This window comes from Xiphophorus maculatus, chromosome 6, assembly GCF_002775205.1.
Source record: "Xiphophorus maculatus strain JP 163 A chromosome 6, X_maculatus-5.0-male, whole genome shotgun sequence".
Taxonomy (NCBI): domain Eukaryota; kingdom Metazoa; phylum Chordata; class Actinopteri; order Cyprinodontiformes; family Poeciliidae; genus Xiphophorus; species Xiphophorus maculatus.
In genome coordinates this window covers 8285890-8312746 of record NC_036448.1, presented here as the reverse complement: position 1 = coordinate 8312746, position 26857 = coordinate 8285890, and the positions used below count along the sequence as shown (strand labels likewise).

General features: G+C 41.9%; 1 protein-coding gene across 2 annotated transcripts in view; it reads left to right on the top strand.

Moving 5' to 3' along the window:
- LOC102236017 overlaps positions 1 to 26857 on the top strand; it is a 231392-nt gene that overhangs the window by 29378 nt on the left and 175157 nt on the right. The window contains exon 2 of one of the 2 annotated variants that reach the window (XM_023335752.1): positions 198 to 269. The exons of the other annotated variant lie outside the window; for it this stretch is intronic. The gene's annotated coding sequence lies outside the window, so the exon portion shown is untranslated. The remainder of the gene's footprint in view (positions 1 to 197; positions 270 to 26857) is intronic. 2 annotated transcript variants of the gene reach the window in all.

Here is a 26857-nt window from a genome sequence, read left to right as displayed (position 1 = left end):
GATTACCTGCCTCATTTTATACTGTTATGAGAGTGGCAGTTTTAATAAAAGTAAAAATTTTCCACAACCACACCAAATAATTGTAGTTTAATACACATGCTTGCATCACAAGTTTAGTATTTCTTTTTTTGGTGCAGTCTTTACACTGGATTCAGGGGTTTTATCCAACCAACTCTCCTTATCTTCTGTTTTTGTAGCTTGTGCCAGACTGATTGAACAGAAAAATTGGATGAAGCAAAGCCACCTGGGAAAAATCTATGGACTATGAGGTAAGAATATGCAAGATTACTTGGTAGCCACCAGCTAATCAATTAAGCCCCTGTCTTGACCTTCACAGATGAGGTTTAGTTTGTTGAGTTTATCCTTCTGTCTGAGGTCCGAATGTCCGCCCACAGACCTGACCATTTAGGTATTGTTGGTATGTGATATATTCATTCTCTTTCTACCTGAATACTGATCGTTAATGGTGTTTCATCTGCGACACTGAAACTTATTTTTAGATTCAGAGCCAGGACTGATTATATGCTCGTTTTTAATAAGATTTTTATTTTATGCCTCACGATGCGTCTCCCTTGTTGTTTTCTCTGCTTGACCTGAACCAAGGTCTATTTGAGTGAGGGATTAGATCTCAGCCGCCATACAGATACATAAACAGTAATTGTCTTAATCCCTTGTCCCACATCTTTATCTCTGTCATCGTTAGCCTCGTTGTAAGGCTACCTACTTCTCCACAATCCCCCCCCCCCCCCCCCCCCCCCCCCCTGCCTACCCCCCACATCTATTCATCCACTGTAATTTAGAGCTCCTCCACTGACCTCAGTGGTAGCCGGCTCATCTTAAAGCCCAAGATTACACAACTGCCCTTCTCCGTATCTCCACCACTTCATCTCGGACTCTTCGGCTCTCTCTTTGCTAATCCAAGCGTATTATCTCTCAGCTTTGACTGTCTCCCAACTGCCTAATTCGTTCCCCCACCCCACCGTTTGTCCCTCCCACCCACCACAGGACGCCTCCCCCCCACCCCCAATAGCCTCCTCGCCCTTCTTCCCTTCCGTCACTTCCTCTCTCTCTCCTCGTTTTTTGCGTTCAGCGTTTCAGACCGAGTTTATTGCTATGACAGGCGATCATCAGTAGAAGCTGCAGCGTTTAATGGCTGTAAGCACGCACCGCCGACACGCACGCCGGTCTGTGTGTTTCAGCGCGAAGCAGCACAAGAAGCAGGGTCAGCGCACACAAACACACACACAGTCTCTTTCACAGCTGAGTGAGCATCCTGCTCCCTACGTGCTCCCCTTCTCTCTGGCTGCGAAGGAGCAAAGGAAGGAGAAGGGAAAAAAAACCGTCTGGCCTGGACTTCAGCTGATAGTAACTAATGACTGTCTGATTAGTTCATTAGTCTGGCACTTCACTGCCTGCCTGCTGGAGTCAGAGCAGTTTACTTTTTAAATTTTTTTTTTTTTTACTGTAGATCAACTTCATGCACAAAAGCCACCCACGGTCTTCCAGCTCTATCTCCCCCGGCTTTGTTATGCTGCTTCGCATGATACTTTGAGCAAGGCGAAAGGATTTCGCCTTGGAGAAGTTCCCGGACTGATTGTTGAATTTTCTCCTTTTGTCTTAGCTCGCATCGTCGGTCTCAGCTGGCCAAGCTGCTGCGAACAGCTGAGCCTCGATTTCATTGCTCAACATTGAGGCCCAGCAAGAACCAGATACGGCTAGACTCCCCCGTTTTAGTTTTAGCAAGTGGAGTGAACGGGATTATCTGCCACACAGCTGGATAAATGTTCAGATTTGAAACGCAAAGAAAATAGGATGCTGCACGTTGTGGTGTCGTCTACCAGTGAGAATTCCCAGCACCTCTTTTTATTTTTTGGGAGTTTGACAGAAACACTCACCTTTATCTCAGCCTCCCCCAGTTCTGTCTCTGATAACCATGACTGTTTTCTATCAACTCCTGACAACATACCCATAAAGTGAACCAAACAATCTGTCAAGAACCAAGTTAGAGGCAGAGCGAGAGGGATTTTGCAAGAAAACTGCGATATTGCGAATGAATGAGATGCCTGAAGTCTGATATTTGATTTACCTCCGTCAATGATTCATTCCCTAAAAACCTCTTTTTTTTCCTGAAAACTGTTTATCTGTCTCACAACATGCATTTGTAGCCTCTGAAATTATTTTGAGATTACATTTTTCTCAATCAGTAAATGGCAGTGCAGCACAATAAATGGAATCACAGCAAAACGCTGCACTATCAGTATATGCAAATCTATAATCACAAATAGCTGCTTGGATTGAATATTTGCTGGATCGCAACAATTCTAGTTCTGTCCAATACTACATGTCAATCATATTTGGCCTATTGACCAAGACCACAATGTTCTGAGAAAGAAGTGGGGGCATCGTGCAACATGGCAGACATGAAATGGTGAGGGAGCGCAAAAGGTCATGACCTTCCCAGCAAGACATTGGCTGGCATGTTTTGACTAACTTTACATACAAACTAAATGGTTTTACGGTATCAGAATTTTCAAAAATAAAAAGTTTTAATAATTTACATGATTGTTTTTATCCAAAAGAAAAACACAAGCATAAAAAAGATGCATTATTCTGATAATCTTTTATTATTTCTGTGTAAACTTGAACTAAAATGTGGAGTAAATTTTCTATGAATTTTAAGTTTAAATTTGGCTGTTTTGCTTTGTAGAGAACAATATTAGCTTACAAATGTAGCTAGGCTTTATAAGCAGGCTAGCTACCTTACAAAAGCTAGCTACTCTCTGTAAGTAGGCTAGCTACCTTACAAAAGCTAGCTACTCTTTGTAAGTAGGCTAGCTACCTTACAAAAGCTAGCTACTCTCTGTAAGTAGGCTAGTTACCTTACAAAGGCTCTCTACTTTACAAAAGCTACTCTTTGTAAGTAGGCTACCTTCTTAGCTAGCTTACTTACTAGCTACAGTCATGCTACTTTTTGCTTGATAACTGTAGTTTTTGAAGTAATGGCGTCCTAATAGAGTGACAGGTGGCTCTCCTTCAGTTTATGCTTCCTCTCATGATTGTCTGTGATTTTATAAATATTTTATATATCGAGTATTTACAGCAACAGTTGAATTTGTCTTTATTGCCCGAAAGTGCAGCAGCCTTCTTTCAGGCAACTGACCATCAGTGCACATCAGCAGTGTTAAATCACGCTGACACTTTATATGGCTTCAGAGAGAGAAGCCATATAAAGTGTTTCTAAACTGCTGCGATGGTGTGATAAAGCTTTTAGAACCTTGATATATCATCATGCCTTGACCCATTTCTTGAACCTTTTAAACTCCTGCCATCATGGATCAACATGAAGACTTGAAATAAAATCTATTTTATAAGATATTATTTTATAATTTGTTTTGAAATCTTTTGACGACTCAACTGGTTCCTATCTCCAGTAGTCAATAAGCGAGACATTATTAGGGCTTCTCCTCATTCTTTAAAGACTTGGCAATCATTGCTGCAGCTCCCTTATTGTTTTACTATGTAGCCGACTTGAAACAGGAAACATTTAGTCTGATTTGATGTGAGAGAAACAGTTTCTTCAATGAGTCGCTTCCATTAAAGGAACGTATTAATTAAAGGGAATCAGCTTGTTTTGCTGGTGTTCACCGTCGTCTTCACGGTTCCGTCTGTAGTCAAACGTGGAAAATAAAGTGACTTTAGGAGTCTTCCGCTTGGCCGAGGCGTTCGAAGAGCGAGATGAAACAGAGAGGGGCTGTCGAGCTTCGAGGTTGGCTTGCTTTGTGCAGGAAAGCGAGCCGGCTAAATGGATGTGAAGAGTCAAAAATGATTGAGAAGAGCGGTGGGAGATGGAGTGGAAGGCTTGATAAAAGACAGTGGAGAAGCAGTGGGGGGGAAGGAGGCTGTCCTAAATGAGAACAGTAACCTGTGGAGGGCGATAAGAGCTGGCAGATGGGTACGGCGATAAATAGGCAGATGGGTGGCTAGATAGATGAAGAGGGCTGATTTGCCGAGATGGAGAGGTTGGGAGAGAAGATGGGCAGATGGGGTACAGAGATACAGCAGAAGTCAAGCCAAACTTTCTTCCTGCACAATCACTTCAGGGCTAACTGCTTTTTTTGTTTGTTTGTCTGTTTCTTTTCCTTGTTAGCTGGTCTTTCGCTTCTCCCTCTTACATTCGGCCTCCGTTTCCTGCCCTTCCTCCCGTGCGCTCACTCTGCCGTCCTCTCCCCTTGCCGTTTTCTCCTCAGCCACCGCCGCACTCATGGGATATTTTTAATAGAATTAGGCCGCTCTTGTTATCGGCGGAGCGGGCAGCCGCGGAGTGAGGCGAGATTGAAACAGCGATTTCCAATTTGAGATTGTGTCACACACATCCACCCGTGCGCAGATAGCATCGACGAATCACCAGCCACCATCCCTCTTTCCCTCTCCCAGGCTCTCACCCGGATATTTCGGCCGCGCTCGGTTTCCCCTCCCAACACCTCCTCTCCTCCTTCCGCGCATGCAGGGCTACATCTAAATGCATCCATGCTCGCTCTCTGTCGCACCGGATTCCCCGGCTCCTTTTGACAGTTTATCTCCCTGTCTCCCTCGCTCTCATCTGGGCCGCATGCAGAACACATCCCTCTTTCTTCTCCCGGGCCCTCGCTCACTTTAGAGCCTCGCGAATGTTGCCTCTTCTCCGTTTTTACACTCGGTCTTCATGTCTTTTCCCACTCCTCCCACACTTGCTTCCACCTCTCCGTTCGCTTTTTCTCCTCTCTTGTTATTCTGCCTCTCTCTTCCCACACCACCTCCTCGTCTTCTGCCTCCAGTTCCTATTTTATTGCATTCAGAGTTGTCCCCTCACTTGAAAATGTTCCCCCTTCATTCATCCTCTCTTCCCTGCCTCCTCAATTCACTGGATCTCTTTGGGTTGCCTTGTCAGGTCTCCGGGTCGCTGTTGTACCTCTGGAGATGCATAATGTTGCGTGTTCATTGAGTTCAGTCAGAGTGAGTGTGTGCAGTGTGGGCGTTTGTCAGGTCATTTACTGTTTTCTATGGCTAGAGGGTCTTTTCTCTTTGCTACAGCGCCACAATTCCACCTTTTGATACAATTCGGCTGAATTGTTTCCTAATGCGCTGCCCTTATTATAACTTCCAGCAAATCAGCAAGGCAACATTAGTTGAAATCTCGCCATGCAGCCTCTCATCACACAGAGATCTGATTCATTATTCACATTGGGATGAAGTTTATGACACATTCGCTCTAAAACCTAAGAAATACGAAAGCCAAATTTACTGACTCACTCCTGTTCAGATTTGGTTTAACCAAGATCTAAAGACAAAGTTTGTCTTCTGCTTTGAAATACAAGTGAAGCTTTGTTTCATAAATGCTATATAAAGTGCAGCGTTAAAGTGAACAAAAATTTGGCTTCATAAAAGTAGAATTTATTGAGTTATTCTGTTTTTAACACCGACATCAATAGTTGGAAGATTGGAGCTACAAACTAACTTTCGCAGCTGTACATGTGCCTCACAAAATGTAAGTCTGTTTTTTTTTTTTTTTTTAAATATGTAAAAGCTTTATGTACGTTTTCCTTGGCAAATGGACAGTCAAAACATCAAAAGCACAGCTGGATAAAGAAGCTTGGGTTTTCACTGGAGCTGAAATGATTCTTTCAATGACTCATATGATGGTGTTTTCCCTGCCAATATATTAGTGGAAACTGCATCCCCAGTTTCCACCTAAAAGGTCGAGTTAATTTTATTTATCATATTTCCCCAAATTGAAAGAGGATTTTTAAGACGGGCTCGTTTGTAGAATAGCTTGTCTTTTTATGTATTTATTTATTTTAAACTGCGCCTTATGCTACGTCATATATTTACACAACGGCTCTGTCTCTTCATGATCGTGCCCCAGTCTGATGGTTTGGCACAATTTTGAAAAGTTACAAAACCATTTCCTTTTTCTGTCGCACCATTTACAAAGCTCAAAGTAAACGGGTGAATAAGATGGCCGAGGAAGTTTGGAATAGAGTTTTCTTTTTAGTGGCACAGTGTGCCCTGTGTTTTGATTTCTGTCATTTCACATTTGACATTTCACCTTATTTAAGAAAGATAACCTGATGCAAAAGTCATATCTTGCAAACTAAAGGAGCTCCTTTGTTACCATTGCTAAGGTAGTGCTTTAATAAAATCACATCTATTAGAATTAGAGGAAGCTAACCTGCTTTTGCTAAGCGGGAGAGCGCTAGCTAGCCAGCTAAGCTAATAATCTGGCTAGCTAACCAACCATAACGACTCCTCTCAGGCTCATATGACTATTTGAGGAGCTGAACAACAAGAAACAATACTCCGTGTTAAAAGTTAATTCAACTAAAAGCCAACTTAAACTTAAATTCAGCTGATGTTTATTCCATATTTCAATCTTCTAGAAATTCTTTAAATTGAAATTAGTACTTATGACGGAAGTGAAATTTAATTTGTCTCTTCTAAATATCCGTAGCGCAGCCAACCTTATTTGTAAATCACTGTCGCGGACCAATTTTTAACGGGTCACAGTCGACATTTGCTCGTGTTGTCTGAGTAATAACATTCAGTACAATAAATAAATGTTGTGGACAACATTGTTATGACTGTACTAATGATACGACTATAGATGCAGCAATTACTGCTTTTCTGTTTTAAATAAGCACAGTGTTATTATCCTTTACATGTTTTATTTTTACAATTTTAACATGATATGGAGGTTCAGGTTTCCTTTTGGTTGTTGGAACATTCTATCAAATATGTAGACAGCAGAAAAAAAGAGGGCTCTGTGAGAAATTTAGACCTGGATGTCCTGAACAATGGGATTCCCTGAAGTTTGTCTCAGTAATCCACTCCATCCATCCCTCCTGGAGGAAACATTCAATTTCATTTTGAAGATCTTCTCAGCGCAAAACATCTGCCTTGATGCTTTTTTTGTTGTTGCTCAGAACGGCATACCGATTATTATGACTACCATATTTTCTGCAGGGTCAAGCGTATCGCATGGGGATGGTAGCACAACATGGGTTTGTTTGCGATGGAGGAAGATGGGTGATAAAGACAGAAAAATCAGAGGATAAAGACCCTGAACATGTCAAGTTTGATGCTACGTCAAACAACAAGCAAAAGCCCCACAGGTTGTTTTAGCTTAGTGGCGTAATGTCAACAGCAGCCTTGCAGATGGATGCGTTTCTGGTTCTTGAAAATGGCACCACCCATGGGGAAAATAAATTTTAACCACTAAAGCACGAAGCAGATGTGATGTCCCGAGTCCTCTAGCAGAAATCGTAGGAACAGCTGTGAGTCGGTCAGACTTCCAAGTAAGATTTGCAATAATCCACACCAAAGAAAGAACAACAACAGATCGGAGCGTCTTTGTGCGCAGATGGCGCATATTTCCTTTAAAAAAAAAAGAAAGGAATCATCAGTTTGTTGACTTCAGTGTTTCCAGCTCACAAGATCGAGAAACACTTGATTTGGTGTCCCATTAATGTTTTCAGAAGAACACAGATAAAACACTTTGGATTATTGATGAGCATGCCGTGTCCCCCAGGCAGGACAAACGCAGAGCTTTAGGTTATTCTACTGGAGACTCTCTCAACTTACAAGAATTAATAGCAGTATGAGTGGCATACTGATAACTTATTTTTAGGAGAAAAACTATTGAGGAGAGATTTTATACAAGGACACTTTCCTGGAATGATTGGTTACAGGATATGAGTGTGCATATGAGTGTGCAGAGTTATGATTGTTAGCAATGGGAATCAGAGAATTTTTTTCATACTACTCGACTACTAGAGCATTCAATCCAGAAGAATATTCATGCGTTTTATTGCAGGACTTCAATTAAAAACATGCAAACCACATGTTTTCTAAATGAAAACTCCCAAAATAACCCATCGGTTTACTTTATGCCTTCTGTGATGTCACTAAATGTGGAAGCTCGTTTTTGGGGAGGGTACATTTTATTTCAGTTTAACGAAGTTTCACAACAAAACAGCAAAACGAGTATAAAAACCGACCACGACGCGTTGCTCTATAGATTACGTGCTATATCAAAGACAGCTTGTATAATTTATTCTGAAAGGTCTGGCTTGCAGCTCTAAAAGCACCTAGGTGTCGGTACATGCTCTCTAAAGCTTGTCAGGGGATAAAAAGAAGTGGAAAGGGGGTTTTAACATTTGCTGTCAAGCGCCCACATGCACCTGGATGGAGCCGAAGAGACTCCGAAGACTTCTAATCTTCCACTTTGCGCTTTCTAGGTTCAGATTTTTACTGCTGAATTGCTTTATATGTGAACGGGAGAACAAGATGGTGAAAAAAATCCATTCTTTGCTTAATTGCGTTTGGGTATCTGCTCGCTAAAGTAACTTTTTACCCCTAGGATTGCTGCAGGCTTTTTCTCAAAGAAGTGGAGAAAGGAGGAGACGCAGCGGGGTGCAGTGGGGGATGAAACAACAGACTGTGCTTCTCTTAAAGCTGCTCTCGTATTCCTGACCATGTGTATATAAAACAAGCCCTCTTTTTAGACTGAGTTATGCTGAAAACGCCAATCCTCACCCTTTTTTTTTTTCTTTTTTTTTTTGCATATTCAAAATTTTTTTTCTTTTATAAGATGTTAAAAGCCTAGAAAGAAGCCAGTAAGTAGGAATCATGTTTGAAGTAGAGCCTCGTTAGAAATCCCACTGTCAAGGCCAGCTGAATATATTTACTTATTCAAGTCACCAGGAAAATGAAACGGAAATACATTTTGGGTTTGCATATATAATTCTAAATTTAGCCAGGGTTTGATAGAATAAACTCTTGTTTCCTGTTGTGCAGTACTCTGTATGTCCGCAGAGTTTTGGAGTAACTGATACGTTAACATGCCAAAAGTAGAAATTAATGCTGAGTGGGCGTGAGCCAGTATGAGATGACATCGCAGTATTATCACAAACATTTAAGACAAATTGTGCAACAGAATCTAAATAGTTTATTTAAATAAAAAAAATGAGCTGCAGTCATTTCTAATGATGCTAAATTACAATGTATCAATATAAAATGTATATAAAGTAAATTATATTGTTATGCATTTACAAACATTACAGTTGTAGTCTATGACATTTAATTTTTTGTTTTGATCAAATATACAGATTAAACATTTGTTAAAGTTAGTTGTTATTTGAAAGTTTTCACTGTGTCAGATATTATCCCGTTCCAATATTTCCAGTGCAGTAATCTGCTTTTAGCCAGCTGACTGACAGCATGTAGTAACAGGTGGGGGAAGGGCATTATCCAATTCTCTACACAGCCAGGAAAAAAAAACTGCAGGACTGATAATGGAGATTTTTTTTTATTAGATTTTTTTTTTTTTTTTGCAGTTTTGAAACTCAAGCATTTTGAAACTTTCCGAAGGTTTTATTTGTGTATTTAATCCAAAAAACAAAACAATGCTGTAAAATTTATGCCTATTTCTTTCTCAGTGCTAATTTGCCAGAAGTTGTAAAGAGACTCCAGGCCAGCAGGGGGCTCACAAGAGCTTTTAAATTCTCGTACAGACTATAGATCTTGCAAAAAACAAAACAAAACAAAAAAAAAGTTCTCCAACAGCTTGTGAAAGTGACCCTAGTAGGAAATACATTTCTTTAAGATATAAACTTTTAATAAAAGATAAATGTTAGATGTTAAGCATCTGCTGTTTAGAAGTCGAGACAATTTTCAGGCACCAACCAGAGTTTCACCTGACAACTTTAATCAAGCTCGGCTTTATCGCTGCTCTCTGGGAAACCAACTCTGTCTTTCTCCTAAACTCTTCCACTTAGCTGGCCAAAATTAAAACACGCTGCTCCGAACAGGACAGGTTTGCTAATGCGATCAAATGCGCTCGCGCACACACCCCCACACCCCGACACTCCCACACACCCACACCGCACTAATAACCCACAGAGTGAGCTGCTAAGCAATGACTGATGAGCTTCCGATGAGGATGATTTGATTACGTCGGCCGTTTGTCCACAGATATTTTACCCCCTACCACTCTCTTCTGTCTCTCTCATCTTTCACCTCCCACCGTGGCAATCCATTTCCCTCTGAAAGTGACACTGTAAGCGGCTGATAGCTCTTTGGTTCAGGGCCTCGGATCGATGGCTGGCGGACACGGGGCGTCAAGGTTCACCAAGGGACATGGAAGTTGAGGTGAACGGAGTGGGCAGAGACTCTTTTAAAAAAGAGATGTCACCACATAATACTAACATATCCACAGAAAAACTGAAGGCAACCTTTAAGTAGTGTTTTAAAAATAACTGTGGTTTATTGTTCCATTGGCGGAGAAGATATTTGGAGCTCCGGTTGTGTGACAAGTAGGCACTGATGATCTAGTTTGTCTGTGCGAAGATCAAAGTGTTAGCATATCATCCCCATTTACTAAATTATTCGTACCCTTTACGTCCCTCATCCCTCCATTTTTGATGCACAGGAATTGAGTGTGTTTGTTCACATAGCCTGGTTTTGTTAACTGTGCCAGGGGCTTGTACTGTGCTCGCGGGGCAAAGCATTAAAATATTCTGTCTTGGGAATAAGCTCCAAAAATCACCTGAATCTGAATGAGCTCATTTAAACAAGTGAGTTTAAGCAACTTTTAGATGTTATCAATGCTCAACCGTCTTGCTGTAAATGTTTTTGACTGATGAATTTGCTTGTGATTTGGCTAAACACACATATTTGTTTTTTTTTCTAATTGAGTAATTTTCATGTTTGTATTTTTTGCTGTTTTTTGTCGCCGTCTTCTTAGCGATGCTAAAAATTGCTGTCAAAGGACTCAAATTCATGCAGGAGGCTGGCAGGATCCCATTAAAAGTGATTTATTGTAAAGCAAGTGCACAAAAAAGCCATTGCCTAAACCAGCTTGAATACTGTCGGGGTGTGTATTGGAGTAGAAACAGGTGAAATTGAGCTAAACATGAACCGCTGTGTGTAAGGGTGAACTGAAGGAGCTGGGTGAAGAAATAGCAAAACAAAAGAAGAAAGAGAAAAGTTGAAAATATTTGGATTTAATTTGGAGCTACAGAAAAGTAAAATCATGTTAACTGCACGGAGAAGCGATTGTGGTTAAAACGAAAACAAAATCCCCAAAGTAACTTATTATTGGTGAAGAAGCTCCCTTTTTCATCCTCCCAGAGTTATTTCTTCTTGCTACAAGCATTTCCCCCCCTAAAACATTTGTTTGCATTCATGTGCACATCCCAGCTCCTATAATTACTCTACCTCTTCTGTACGCCTCACTGCTCCCGAACAGAGTGGCTGTGAAAATAGAATCCATTTTTATTTTCACAACGGGTGGCGAGGCGTGCAGCTGTTTCCGTCAAGGCAGAGACGCGGGGACAGGCGGGGTGAGTCTGGCTGTGTCACGTCTGTGTCTCTAACCAACCCCGTGGTTACGGGCGATCCATCCGTGCCAACTGCCTCCATTTTCGGCCCCTGCCGAGCCTCCCGGGGAAGGACCTCAAACCCAGATCGGCTGCCTTCCTCCCCCAAAGCAAGCCTTGGCAACGGCCGCCGTGTTCAGCCGGTTTGACTTCTGGGGAGCCAGGAGCTGTGGAGTAAAGATGGATAATTATTCAGGGGTAAAGCCCACCTTGAGGTGCAATGTGTGAGAGACCATAGGGAGAGGGGGGGTAGGAAGCACAAGCTCCCGGCTGGGATGGAAAAGGGAGTGGAGCCAAGCCTGTTTCCACACCATCTTCATGCACCCCAGGGCTCGTCACACAACCAAACCATGGAATCAAGGACAAGAAAAGGAGGAAACCCTCCACCCCTTCCCATCCAACCTAACCCAACCCACCCTCCTACACACATGCGTCCCCAAAAGAAACACAATGCCCCAAAGTCTGCAACTTTCTCCTCACATTTTACATGAGAGGCATCTCCAGCAGCACAAACGGCCAAGCCGAGATCAGGCCACGGTAAAGTGAGAACGGCATGAATATTCATCGGCAAGCGAACAGCAGTGCGGAGGAGAGATCTCAAAGGGATACCGGGATTTTCTTTTTATACATCCGTGCTGCTGTGAGTCGGACTTATTACTGTGTCAGAACATTTGGTCCTCTGCAGTTGGAAATGTCATCCATGTAACTCGGAGTCAAATCTAAAAGCAAACCATCGCCACAAGGACTCTTTGTCCTGGACTTTCAGAGGCCGGATTAGCGGCTTTGTGAAGCTCCCTTTTTTGTCTCGTTCCTCGCAGGCCCAGAGAGATAAAGCGCAGGCTTTTAGTCCGCGTTCACGCAGCCAGATGATGCTTTGCCTCCTGCTGCTGACCCCCCACAGGCACTGGATTGCGACCCAGCGTGCCGGGGGCCTCCTGGCCTCTCCCCTTCTCTTCCAGCTTCCTCCTGGCGCGCTCGTCTCCTATCTCCCCCATCTCCCCGAGTCCTTATCGCGAGACCACAGAACACCATATTTTAATCATGCCCTCGAATGGAAGACACTTTTCCAATTAACGGCACTGCCGCGGCGACGCACTGTAACTCGGGAGCCGCAATGCGCAATCAGCTCAATAAGCCGCTGACGTTGTTTGATGTATAACTGCCTCATGAGTTTTGAATGGGAACAAAATGGGTTATTTATTTATGTTTTATTTTTTTGTGAACGGAATAATCTGCGCCGAAAGTGAGAGAGTGATGCTCGGCTGAAGCTGCCGATGGGCCGCCAGCGGACGTCTACGGTCGGCTGTCGGGCGGGGAAACACGAAACTGTAAATAGTATGAGAAGAAGAAAAAAAGGAGAAGAGCATGCACACTTAGCGAAAAGCTGCCGGGGATAAACCATAAAAGGTCAGAAGCTGTGTTGTGATCAGACTGTGCCAAGTAATATCAGAATCTATTGACAGGTCACACTGCAGACAGCCTGCTATTCTTCCTGGCAGGCAGCAGCTCTTCTCGACTAAAAGAGATTTGAGTTCTTATGTCTAACAACATAAACAACCAAAAAAGAGCTTCGGAAATAAATGGAAGCGTCGCAGAGATTCTCTCGCTTTTATACTTGCACTTTATTTCTGGGATGCTGCGTATATCAAATTGTGCATTCATAACAGGTTTGTTTCAGCTCAGACCGGGAACAATATCTTTTCTCCTTGGCAGAGCGGTGGGAAATTGCAGTGCCTGTCACAGATTTTCGTACTCTGAACTTCCCCACATTGTCATGTTGCAACAACATTGTCCATTGGGCTTTTATGCTGTAGACCAACACAAATTAGTGCATTATGTTGAAGTCGATGGCATGTGATGCATGGCTCTCAAATAAAAATAGTACACTTCAGAAAGTTGGGAGTGCATTTCTATTCAGTCTCTATTCTGATTTACTTAACCTTAAAGTAAAGTTAGGTTAAAAATAACAGTGTGTTAACGCTTTGTAGTTCTGCATTGAAGATATTGCAAACAACAGACGTGGGTGTCCAACTAATGCCTGGCTCACATGGCAAGATTTTAAACTGATCAAAACCTAATGGAAAAAAAGACTTTAACGGGTTTCGTCGTACACTGTGTGGTGTCGAGCAACACACCACAAACCATCCGATCTTTTTCACCAACATCTTGCAAAAAGTCTTGCAAAACCTCTCAAGGCCAAATGTCAGTTCAGCGCAAACCAACATGGCAGATCGAGAGGATGCAATAGCGCTAGTTTCTGGACTGTATTTAACTATTCAAAGACGTCTCCAACGTCCACTGGACTTTCTGGTCCGCCATGGCAGCTGTGTTGTGTTTTGTATTTTGAACTCCCCTCCGTGTTTCCGTCACCTCGCTTTCTGACACATTAAACAGAATGTTGACATTTGTCCTCGGGAGACACCATACAAGTTACAAATACAAGTCCCAACATCCTTCCAAGTGGACCAGACCACCGCGCCACAGACGGCACAATCTAAAATATCTCTTTAGATTACCCTAAAGATTGTCAGGAGGAAGAAATCGGGACAAAAATTGCCATCAAAAACCTTGGCGTTTGAAGCAATCACAACAGGTCAGGTAATGAAATCACAATTCAGTGACTGCAAAGATGCACATCTCAGGATAGAGAAAAATACATGTCGACACGGCAACTGTCACTGGGGAGTCCACAGAACAGGCTTCTATGAAGAAGTGACAGAGGAGTCAGGTGTTGAAAGTAAGCCATAAGTAAGCCATGCCACACAGTTTGAGAAGCCCTGGTTTATATCAAAGCATATTTATGTATTATTATGACCTTGTCAAAGCGAGGAAGTAATCCAATTGAGAGTCTGAGGCAAGAGACACTCTCCATCCAATAAAACTGAGCTTGAGCTGTTTTGCAAAAACGAAATGGCAAAAAATGTGTAAATGTGCAAAGCTGATGGAGAGTTACTCCGAAAGATCGCTGCAGTTAAATCTCTTGAGTAAATTGTAACGTGGAAAACACTCCACTTTACAATTATACACAAATTTCTGTTGGGGTATCACATCAAATCTCAATAAGAAACATAAAACTGTGGCTATAAAGTCAACAAAAGGTGGAAAAAGTCAAGGGGTATGAGCACGCGGATATAAGCGGCCAAAATGGGTTTTCTCTATAGGGTGGCTGGGCTCTCCCTTAGAGATAGGGTGAGAAGCTCAGTCATCCGGGAGGGACTCAGAGTAGAGCCGCTGCTGCTTCACATCAAGAGGAGCCAGTTGAGGGGCATCTGGTCAGAATGCCTCCTGGACGCCTCCCTGGTGAGGTGTTCCGGGCATGTCCCACCGGGAGGAGGCCCCGGGGAAGACCCAGGACACTCTGGAGGGACGATGGCTCTTGGCTGTCCTGGGAACGCCTCGGGATTCCCCCGGAAGAGCTGGAAGAAGTGGCTGGGGAGAGGGAAGTCTGGGCCTCCCTTCTGAAGCTGCTACCCCCGAGACCCGACCCCGGATAAGTGGAAGAAAATGGATGGATGGATGGGTATGAGGACTTTTTTCTTTTTTACAAAGCACTGTGTAGGTAACAGTCCATGTGTAACTCACTGTCTCACTCCAGCTTAGATGGGGACTAATAAATTTCCTCCTGGATGGAGTGGTGGGGAAATATGGAGTTATGTGTTTGATTATGTTTCTGTGACACATCCAAGGCTTATTCTAAAAGTTGTTAGGGCTTGAATACAAATGTCTTCAGGCGCCATTGAAAATGGAGGCCTTCAGTCACCTGAGTGCTCACCCCTCTCCCAAAAAGGCGCGTACCTCCCTTCACACTGCAGCCCTTTACGCAACCTGTGTACTTCATGGCGTTCGCTCCGTTGGCTGCGCGTATTAACTCGGCCTCTCACCTCATCAATCAGCCTGACACCAATCAGCGGGAATCCGCTGTGCCTAACATGTTTACGAAACCAAATAATTTTCCAGTGCCTCACCGGTCCCAGCAATACGGTGAGCATCTTCCACCTGGCTCTCCTCTAAAGACGCACTGCCTCCGACTGAATTAAGAGGGAATTGGCTCTTCTCCCGCGTTGACAGCGAAGGTTGAACGGGCGTATTAACCAGAGGTAATTGAATGTAGAAGCAACAGCGCACAGTCGGAGCGTTGGGATTAACCCTTGCACTGCTGCTCTTTCAGTTCAACAGAGGTCTTGAAAAAGAAACTAAGGTTTTTGTTTTGGGCAAGGTGGGGGGTCCTGGTGGGGAAAATATTTCAAGTTTTGATCCTGTGAGACCGTCTGAGTTCAGTACAGCTTGTTGCTAATTATCATGAGTGACAGGCAAGGAGATGGAGGGGGAAAAAAATAACTCAAACGAAAAAAACCATCTTTATGTGTTTTACTACTGATGGCTGGAGCCAACATTGTTCTTACTTGTGTTCTTCGGAAAACAGTCAAAAACGAACAGGCGATCTATCTCTGTTTTCGCTTCGCTGCCATGTTTGTCACAATTGCGCGGAGATTTCATTCTTCTCCTAAAAGATTTGGACACAAGTGAGGCGATGTGGAAAGAAAATAAGCACAGATGTAAGATTTAATCCGGACTTTTCCGTGATGATCTCACATGCTGACATTTGATGCAACAGACCTAACTCGAGGCTTAATTTTTTCTTTTTTCTGCTAGATTTTATTACAACATTGAATCTGACAGGGAGCGGCAGAAATAACCTTCTCATTTTTAAGGTCGGGATCATGACTTTTCTGCAGGCATTTTTACTTTTGATTCATTTTTCTACTTATTTTCTTTTTCCAAAATTCTGACTTGAGAAAATGACCTGAATTTGGAGGAAGTGTTTTCATTTTGTAGGCATAGGAGGATATACAGGCAGTCAGAAGTTTACATACACAGATTGCGTAGACATGGATACCGAAATATTCAGTAAAATTAAAATTGTCCAGTTCTTTAGGTTTTACAGAGTAACTTAGACTTGGAGTTGTTTTCCAGACCTGTCTGTTTATGCACATTACAACTGACCTAAGCAACTTAGAGTTGCTTAGGTCAGGCAAACCTAAGCAAACACTTATCTGGCTCAATTTAGCAATTGACCAAGCAACACTGATGTTTGTTTGGGTTCATTTTCACATCGAAACACCTGCATGACCCCAAACTTTACCTGCTCAGTTGTTGATTAGAAGTTCTACTGAAGAGATCTTTAAGGCTTCGGTCTTTATTCCATAATTTCTGTCGCCTCAAACTTTAGCTTCCACAAGTACGGATGTCCTGATCTGCTCCCAGATTTTTTTTTTTTTAAGTGATCGGTATGGTACTCTGTGTCAAAACATAACTTGTCTTTGGTCTGCTGTCGGGGATTTTTATCAGACAAAAAGCCACAAGGCAGCCTCTTTCAAAAATGCTGATCTCGTATTTTCAACCTTTATAAGAACGTTCACTAACACTGATCTTCCGAGTTTATAAAGCAGAACAACAACTTTTACTGATGCTTTCTTTCACATGCCATTAACTAGAACTACTTTGAAATTTAAGTTGAAGACTCGTAGCAAAACAGAAAACATGTCAATGTTGGCCTAAAGCAGCTCTACATGGTGCTCCAGATGAAACTGAAGTTAGACTGAAGCTATTCTAAAAACAGTGCAATACTGTGAAAAGGTTTTTTCAAAGTTATTTCAGAAAGGAAAATTTAAATTGTAAAAAAAATCATTGCAGGTAGTGAAATATTTATTGCCTTTATTTCTTATGATGTTCATGATTGTGGTTTACAGAAAATAGAAAAAAACCCATAAAATTCAGTGTCTCAGAAGATTAGAATATTACATAAGCTCGGGAATAAACAGAATGTCTTATAGGAACCATCAGGCTTCTGAGAAATGCTCATTTTTATGCACTCAGTACATTCTTGGTCGCATTGATGCAGTATTGCGGCGTGGAAGCGATCAGTCTATGCAAGGTCAGGTTAGAAAGTTTGCTGTCCAACCAAGCGACGTCATGGTTACTAAACCAGCTGTTGGTATCTTAGGCAGTTTGGACAAGTGCCAAGTTCTGCTGGGAAAAAGAAAATCAGCATCTCAACAAACCTTGTCAAAAGAAGAAAGGATGAAGTGACTTTTCTGATGTTGTTTCTGGTTCAGTTTAGCAGGAGGGGCCCATGTGTGTTCGTCTGTGTAGAGTGGCTCGTGATGCACTGATTCCGACTCCAAACTGAATGAATTTTGCCTGACAATCCCCTGAAGGCTGTGGTTTTCCCCTTTTGGAGGTGCACCATTTCCTGCCAGACTTTCCTCTTCCACTCAACTTTCGTATGCTTGAATACAGCACTCTGAGGAACCAGCTTTATCAAAGACGTTGTTTGGCTTCCCCGCCTTGTGAAGACTGTCAACAACTGTCTTTTGGACATCTGTCTAGTCAGCGATCTTCGTCATGGTTGTGTGGCCTATTGACTCAGACTGAGAGACCATTTAGAGGCTCAGGAGACCTCTGCAGGTGTTTTAAGTTAACTAGCTAACTAGGAAGTCACACCTCAAGTTTCCAATATTTAACTTTTTCACAATATTGTAAATGTCAGGGACACAAATTTAGCTTTTCGGACTCATCAGAGTTATAAGAAATAACGACTTGGCATATTCCACTCTGTGTAATGAATTTCGCTTTCAGAAACGAGTGAAAAAACATTTAACTTTTTCACAATATTCTGGTTATTTGAGATGTAGTTTCAGCTTCATATGTCAGAAACATCCCGAGAAACGAGCGATAAAGCCATCGGTGTTCCAGCGCACATGTTGTCAGAACGTATTTAAAGTTTCTTAACTAAGTAAAACTCAAGGTGGGGCGCCATTTTAATGACGTTCTGTAAAAATGCAATCAAACTGGGACGACACACCTGTTGCTGTAAAGTAAAGTGGATCGGACAAGACGGCAGTAACGGGAACGTTTCTGGTGGGAGGATTGAGTGCTGCAAAACCGGATGCAGATCATTTAAAACTGATTGAATACAGTTTGTTCCTTTTATATATATATATATATATATATATATATATATATATATATATATATATATATTATTGATTTCAATTATATACCAGGCTCTGACTTTGTATCGATGAAAGCCTATTCTCAAATGTCTTAGCTGGGCTGAAATAAATCCCGATCTTGGACACCTTGTCTCCTTGTCAAGGATAACAGTTCCTCAAATTTCCCTCATTATGGACTGTGTTAGACAGTGTACTCTGTAGTGTCAAACCAACTTTCTGTGTCAGCACAGAGAAGCTGATGGCCTCAGGCTACCCTGAACACTAATGGAAATTTAGCCTCTGTAAAGGTAAAAGACCAAATCACAGAAGAAATGGGTGTTACTTTTTAAAGCTAATTATGCACGCTGTGGAATTAGGAAAAGAAAATCAGTCGTTCTATGATATTCATGCTCTTGATGGTCTTTCTATCGTTAAACGGAAGATACGTCAATCGACATTTAACACTGAGAGAGACGTGAGCCAACCCAAAGGAAGAATGGTCGTGAAGAAGGACGGAGAGAAGGAGTCTAATTGTTCGAAAGGGAATGCGATTTTCACACGAGTGTGTTCGGTGATCCGTAGAGTTCAATCAACAGGAGAAAAGAAAGGAAAGTGGATGGAAGGGGAGGTGAGGAGGGGGCAGGATGGAGAGTAAAAGAGACAGACACGGCCAGAGAGTCGGAGAAAGAGAGGTCCACCGTGTCTCCATTTCCACGGATACACAATCTGAGCTAGTTTCCACCAATTACATTCGTGTCAGTGTGTGTCCCGGATTCAGAATACAACAACAGCCTCCGGGGGCCTTCAGTCTCCGAGTACTGCTCAGCATCTCTCCTTGCCTGCCACCGCGAAGACACACACACACATGCACACAAATAAATCAACCCACACATGCAGACTCCGTATATGCATGCCTCACATTCACGCACATATAATAATCTCGTCACTCCCTCCAGCTTTGTCTCTTTTTGTCACCCACACGCTCACACTCACGCATACACCTTCCAACCAGCCAAATGCTTTCCCACCCTGCATTCACAAACAAACACACGCATAGACACTTAGAGACACACAATTTATTTTTTTGTCATTGCCTTCCACTGTCATCCAGTTTCTTCCTCTCACCCTTTTCTCCTGAGGCTCTTCATCCATCCATCCATCCAGCCACCCCCTACTTCTTTCATGCTCTCTCCACACATACACAAACACGCTCGCCCATCCTCCGCCCGCTCTCATAGATTTTTGATTGTGTTTCGATGAGCGCGTGCCCTCTCCTCTCCTCTCATACGACGGTAATAAGGAACGGGGATTGGCAGCGATAGAGATGAGCTATGCCGCCCATTGATAACCGTGTCCATGACGGCGAGCGAGACGTAGGGGCCCCTTCATTATTAGGCGCCACAATAACAGAAACATTCCGGGTTTAATTGAATGAAAACGGCCCGTGGCAGTCAGACTTACGAGCGGGAGGTGGGTGAGAGTGTTAAGAAATAAAACAAAGATGGGACACGGGGAGGGATTGATGGCGAAGTAGAGAGGCAGAAATACGATGCCGGGGGAAGGAGAGAGGTGGTGGGGGGGAAAAAGAAAAAAAAAAATTACAGTAAGTGAGGGAATTGAAGGGAGAAGCAGAGAGGAAAAGAGCTGGAGGAAGAGAATAAAAGAGGGACAGTCGGTGAAGTGGAAAGTGTGGCCCAGAGAGTATTCTGGAAAGAGACATGACAAGGCATGTGGGAAAAGTGTGGACAATAAGGACTTTTTTTCATTGAGTGGGGTGATGAATAAATAATTGACATGGTAGTGTAAGAGTGGGAAGGAAAAAAAGAAAATTAGGCTTATAAGACAGAAGGGGCTTTTTAGAAAGAGCCAGGAAGCACATAAAAAAAATTATATGGGCAAAGAGGAAATATTAACATATTTTAATGGACTGATTTATTCAAATAATAAAAAAAAAAACTGAAAGACTTCAGTGACTGACAAATTTTCTTTAATCTGCTCAGAGTGAGTACATTTTGAGTGAGTTTTGTATGTTTTCTGGAGTTTCAGCAAATCCTGCCATAACTTATACTATCTTAATTACTTACATATTAGGTAAGGCTGCACTTTGACACAAAACAATGTAATACCTAAAATATTACTGAACATTGCAATAAAAAAATATCAAAATCCCATTTTCTCTTTTCGTCGCATTGAGTCTGTTTACGTCTCACATGAGGGATTCCAGCTGCAAAGTGGCGGATAAGAGCTCCCTGCAGAGGATTGTGACGGGAGCTGACAAGTTGAATTGGCATGCAATCGTCACAGTATGATGAACTTGGATAGAATGGCATGGCTTCCCAGTACTCAAGCAAGACTACACACAATGACGAAATGATGTAATTGCTTTTACATAACACATCTTTGAATTGCTGCTCTAGAGTGAATTTATGTATATAAAAAAATTGGTAGTAGTTTTCAAATATTTATTGTAAAGAATAACATCATTTTTGGATTTCTGATAGAGAAACAGAGGTATAACAAACTGAGATTAGCTTGTTAATTAGCCACGCTATCTGTTCAGGCAGGACTAGCCTAGCTACCCAAACAATGCTAATGCTAGCGGCGTGCTAGCATTAGTTTTGAAATGGAACTAGATTCAAAGGAGTGACTGGATGTTGTTCTTTCAGTTCCTAAACCTTTGTTGGTGTTTATTTATTTCCAATTTATAGTTCAGCCCTAATGCTAACTCACCGCTGTGCTAACAAATATTTGTCGTGCGCAGCATAAATGAACTTATAATAGAGTTGCTATGTTGACTCAGCTCAAGACATTGGGTGTTTTGAGGTTTTATTTATATAGCACATTTTCAGCAACAAGGTAATTCAAAGTGCTTTACAATGAGTTAGAAGAAACAGAAACAAACAAAAGAAAAGCAAGAGAAAAATGAAAGTATAGAGCTACATATTGGTTCCCCATGTTTAATGGGGAATAAGAATAAGAATGTATAAACCAGTTTGGGTTCCTCTGGATTTTTGAACCGATAAAACTAGATCTTGGTTCTCCATGTTTGATTCTATAAAGCAGATGATCCTAAATGTTGATCTAAGATAATGAGTAGTTTTTTCTAGATAAACTAATAGGAGTTTCTCTGGATTCTAAGTTTGTTCTAATTCCTGTTCTGGGTCGAGTGAACTATATAAAGTAGTAGTGCTCCTGTTCTGGATTGCTAGATAAGTTTTACGACTACATCGCTTGAGAATTCTTGTGCAGTCAAAGTTCGTAGCAGCCTGTGTTTGTTTCTTTAAAACTGGTGGAAGAATGGCATTCTGTCGTGTTTGCTGCCAATTAGAATCACGCATGTAATGAGTCTTCTTAAATTGTTTTATTGCAGTTGACTCAACACAATCACGAAGAGTCAAAGGTCATTAAACACGCATGTAATCCAAGAAGAGGCACTCCAATCAGAGGCAAGTCCAAAATTACACACAGTCAGAATCACTGGAGACGTTTGATATGGAGGACAAATATAAACAAGAAAGCGAGGAAACGGGTCAAAACATAAAATGGTGTGGAGGAGCGATCACTAGTGGGGAAACACAGAAAGTGCAGCAAGACAAGATTAGCGTGCAAAATAAAACTGGAAGTAGACAAACATCAAAAGCAGATGAATTACTGTAAAACGAGCTGGACACCACAACAACCGGCTGGGTTTTTTTTTTTAAAGTGGACTTTCCCGATTTTCTGTATTGAGGCCCAAAAAGCATCATCCCATGATATTGTCAAACAACAGCAAAAAAGGATATTTATGCAAATTTACTTCAATCATGCAAATTACACACTGATTGTTCCAAATGCACCAAATGAAAACTGATTTTATGCATTATTTTTGCCCTTTTTAATACCCGAGCCTCCACTCTCTGAGTAATTCACACATCAAACCGTGCGCTAGTTTTAAATATATTCACGTCGGCACTTCAAAGAGCGGTCTACATTGAAACAAACAGGAGCAAAAAATTCTGTGAAACTCCGTTGATCCCTAGTAAATTGAAAAAGAAAAGAAAAAATAAATCAAAACAAAAACAAAAAAATCAAGATCTTGGCTCACAGATGGCTCAGTAAGACGTTCATGTAATTTAGATTATGTGTTGGTGAAGCAGGAAAGCGAGAAGATCTATCAGCGGGGCACATTTTTATGCCAAAGGCCTGTTGTGCTTTGCTTGTTTCTACAAGCGGCGAGGAAGAGAAAGGCAACTTAACATATCTGTCAGGGGAAGTTGTGCATGTTTCCCGGATAAGTTTGCTGAAGTGCATCTCTGTAGCCACGATTTTCTTCATCGTGACATTTGTTTAGTTGCTTTCAGACGTTGACTCACAGTAATAATAATAATAAAAAAAGGCAGTCATTCTGTGCCCTCCTGTTATTGACAGCCTTGATTAAGAAGTACAACAGCTGCACGTACAAAGCTGCTAATCAAATTGTCAAAGCGCGCCGCAAACATGCCAACTACAGAGACGAGACAGGTCCGGGATCACGCTAATGACATCATCACTCATAATAAGACGGGATGATTTGCCCCATGCCCTTTCTCTCCATTTCTGCCTCTTCAAAATAAAAATACTCCCCCCACCAAAAAAACCCCCAAAAAACAAACAAAAGCATCACTGAGAAAGAAAGGAAAAGGATAACTGGAGGAAAATCAATGTTTGTATCTCCTCTTGTTTCCATTTCTTTGTGGGAAAGAGAATATATTAATAACCAAGGTCAATTCACGCTAGCTTAACGGAGTAAAGGTAGTAAATAGCTAAGACGTAAAGCTGAAGGTATCGGATTTCTCATGGAAAAAGAAGGATGGAAAAGGACAGAAGAATAAGAAATAGGATAAGAAAAAGAGGTGAAAACAAATCCAGAGTGGGTAAAAAGACAGACAGGTGCATGGCTCTGCTCCTGAGGTGTCTGAGGGACGCTACAGGGTGGCGACGGAAGCAGCTGCCCTGAATTTTTTTATAACCGGCTTCACGTCGAAATGGCAGAGAGAGAGAGAGAGAGACACCGTGCTAAGTCTGAGCCGCACTCCTCCGAGAGCGGCCTTTCATTAGTCGTCTCCCGACCCAAGGTGAGGGCGGCGGGGAGACCAAGTCGGGAGGAAATAAAAGTCGAAATTGTTTTGAGAGAGAGGGCCAAAAGAAAGTTAATATACTGAGGAAGTTGTGAGTGTATTTATGGTCCTCTGAAAAATAAAAGCATTCGGTCTCCGCTGCTGGGGAGCTGTTATGATGGATTTTGGGTAATGGAGTTTTGATGGATGACCTGGGTCTGGGTGGAGAGGAGAAAAAAAAAGGAAAAAAGAAAGGGTATTGCTGGCTGCACCGTACTGATATCTGACCACAGGAAAATTACAGCATTCCCTCCCTCCTGTTCTCGGAGGCCTGCGTCTCTTAATTCTCCTAACCGAACTGTTTTAAGTGTGCCAGATCTTCTAACCTTTTCTAAAAACTCTGAAGAGACACAAACCCCCCTGAGTCAAAACCACAGAGGAACCTGCAGAATCCGCTTTCCCTGTGATCTCAAATATCCCAACTCCCTATCGGCCGTCCCTCTTTAAAGGCTGCAATTACGTGAGGTAAAATGATAATGTTTTCTCCAGCGTCCCTTCGGTAAACATTGCCATTAGGATCAATTAACCAGCGGCTGATGAGGAAAGTGGGGGATCTGCCTCGATATTGCACCATTGTTCATTGGTGATTTTTAATTAGTGGATTTTAAAGTGAAAAAAATTGCAAAAGTTTTAATTGTTTTTCTTTCTTTTAAAAATGTATGTAGCTGTGATGGAGAGGGTTGTGGGATTCAGGGGTGGGAGGGTAAGATCAGAGTGTTAATTATAAAGTAGGGGGCTTTAAAGTGAGGAGGATTTAGACTTTTAATTAAAGAAGAATTTGATGCGACCAACAGACTTGGTTCAATCGGCAGGCACACAATCCCCTGCCCATCATCTTCTGTCTCCTCCGTTCTGCAGCTCGCCATGTTCTGCCACTCACCCTTGTGTGGTGTTGATGTCTGACTCGTTTCGGGTGTTGCTATAAGAAGGCGGATTAGGGATTTCGAGAGCCCCGCTCTTCAAAATGGTGAAAACGAGGCTCGGGTTAAGACGAGCTGAAGGAGGAGGGCAGCGCGGAGTTTTGAGGGGAGAGGGGGGTCGATGGAGAGGCTCAGTCACTTGATCGGATTTTCAAGATTGACTTAAGTGAGCTTTAGACAAATCCAACTTCGCTTGGTCGTGTTTGCTTTTTGGAAAGAAATAAAACTCACAAAACAAGATGAGACAAGATCTTGGCAGATTTTGCAACAACATAATTGAGATTAACCATTTTTCTCAGAAATCACAAACGACGTACTATAGAAACACAGTTGTATCAAACTATCTGTGTTTGAAAAGTTTGTATAAAGTGTTTTGTTTCATATTTGTTACACTGTACGGCGTTTCCAAAAACACACACAGAAAGTTTTCCTTTTATGTGTGATCATAAAAAGAATAAATTAATCACAAATTTAATGAAAATGACCGTGCAGTGTAGAAATATCCAGTTCAGGTGTGATCACTTTAGGCATTTTAGATTTTGAGTTGCGTATAATCAAATATGGCCGAGTCTCATTGAAAAACTGCCACTTTTGCTTAGCGCTGAGGGACACTCCAAAATGGACGCCAACTTTAGGAAATGCCAATCCCATTTATATAGGACAATTAGGAACCACAAAGTTGACAAAAAAGTTCCTGTCAAGATTAAACATCATTAGAGATGAAAGAAAGTTAGATTTAGATCAAATATACTCCATAAATTGAGGTTGAAAATAAAAACAGTATTGCTGACGGCTAATCGTAGGCCAGTTTTGGCCAGATACCCAAAACATTTAAGTACAGAAACTCTTTGAAAGTGCTCGAGGCTTTTCAAATGCACATTCAACTGTGTTATCGACCAGATGGACAAAGATGGCAACTCACAAAATACTTTTGTTTTGTCAAAATAACAGTTTCAGACAAATACATTCGTTCTTAGCTCTTAGCTATGGGTTGGTGCTTCCTAAATGTTTTAGTTGGTGTAACTGAGGTCTAAGAAAACAGCTTCAGCAGACAGTCCTTGTAAACTAAGAAGGCAACAAAGAAGCTACACTTGCAAACACCCTCACAACTACATTTGAGTGTATTTATATTTTTAATGGGAAATAGCTTGGACTGTTACGATATATGACACTGTGTTTTACTGGTAATCAGCATTTTTTTCATATGATTTTAATTCTGAAATAAAATACAGAATGAAAATCATGCAAAACATAAAATACCTACTTACTGTAATGCAAGTGTCAGTCTCAAAATTATTCTCATTCTTATGTTTGGGGGGTCAAGATGTTTTTAACATGTTTTTGTTAATATATTGGTAGTAAGCAAAAAAAAAAAACCCTAAAAACAATCAAATTAGATTGTTTTTTAGTTATTACTTGGGAACAGTTGACATTCTGTTTTGCTCATTAACTTGTTAGAAAATGATATTTTTCTCTCGCAGAGTTGGTAAATTGGACACGAGGAATCAGTGAAGCCTGATGATGGGTCGGCTTCTTGAAGAAATGTTGCATTTTGAATATTTGAACCTTTATCTTAATTGTGTGCCAAGGATAAAAGGATAGCCAGGGGTTGAGGTAACCCTTGGGAATGTCGAGCTTAAAGAATTTACCTCCGTATCCAGGGCTTATAATAACAGCATACTTAATCAGGGAAAGCCACATGACTTAGTCTTAAGGAGGAATATTGTAGCGTTTCACCATTGCCCGCTCAGCTCTCTCCATTGTTCCTCCTTCTCTTCCTTCCTGCAGCCTCGCCTCCTCCGCCTGTCTCTCCATCTCCGCCAGTCCTCAGCTGATCTCCCTCAACGGCGCCCGAGATTGTTTTCATAGCAGTGATAAATTAGGCTGAAGTGATTAGCGTGGTGTGAAACATGATTACATACTGTAGCTCTGCTGATTTGTCAAACAGATGCCCTCCACCAGCCCCACTTCGGCGGGTTACGATGTTCGACTCGGTCCGGTCCACAGCTGGAGACCCCAGCAGATCTACGCAGGTTAATTGCCTCGATTGAGGATAAAGCTCTGGCGTACCTTTCGGGAACGCAACTTAAGTTTTGTTTATCGTTCTTCTCGCGGCTAACAGCCAGGCACAGCGTTCACGCCGCCTCGCATGGACATGCTGGATAAGCCTGTTTGTAGTCCGGTACTCACTTCCACTAAAGGCAAGAGCGAAAAGTGGCTGGGGTTGAGACGCAGGCGTGACGTGGGACATTGAGTCATTCTGCTGTCAGTTGAGTTCACGAATAGACGGAGAGGGTAAAATTAGAATCTAAGAACACAACATTTTGCCAGTCTCTAGGATTAATGATTTGGCAGGCTAACTTCAATCAACAGCCGTGAAAATGTGAGACAAA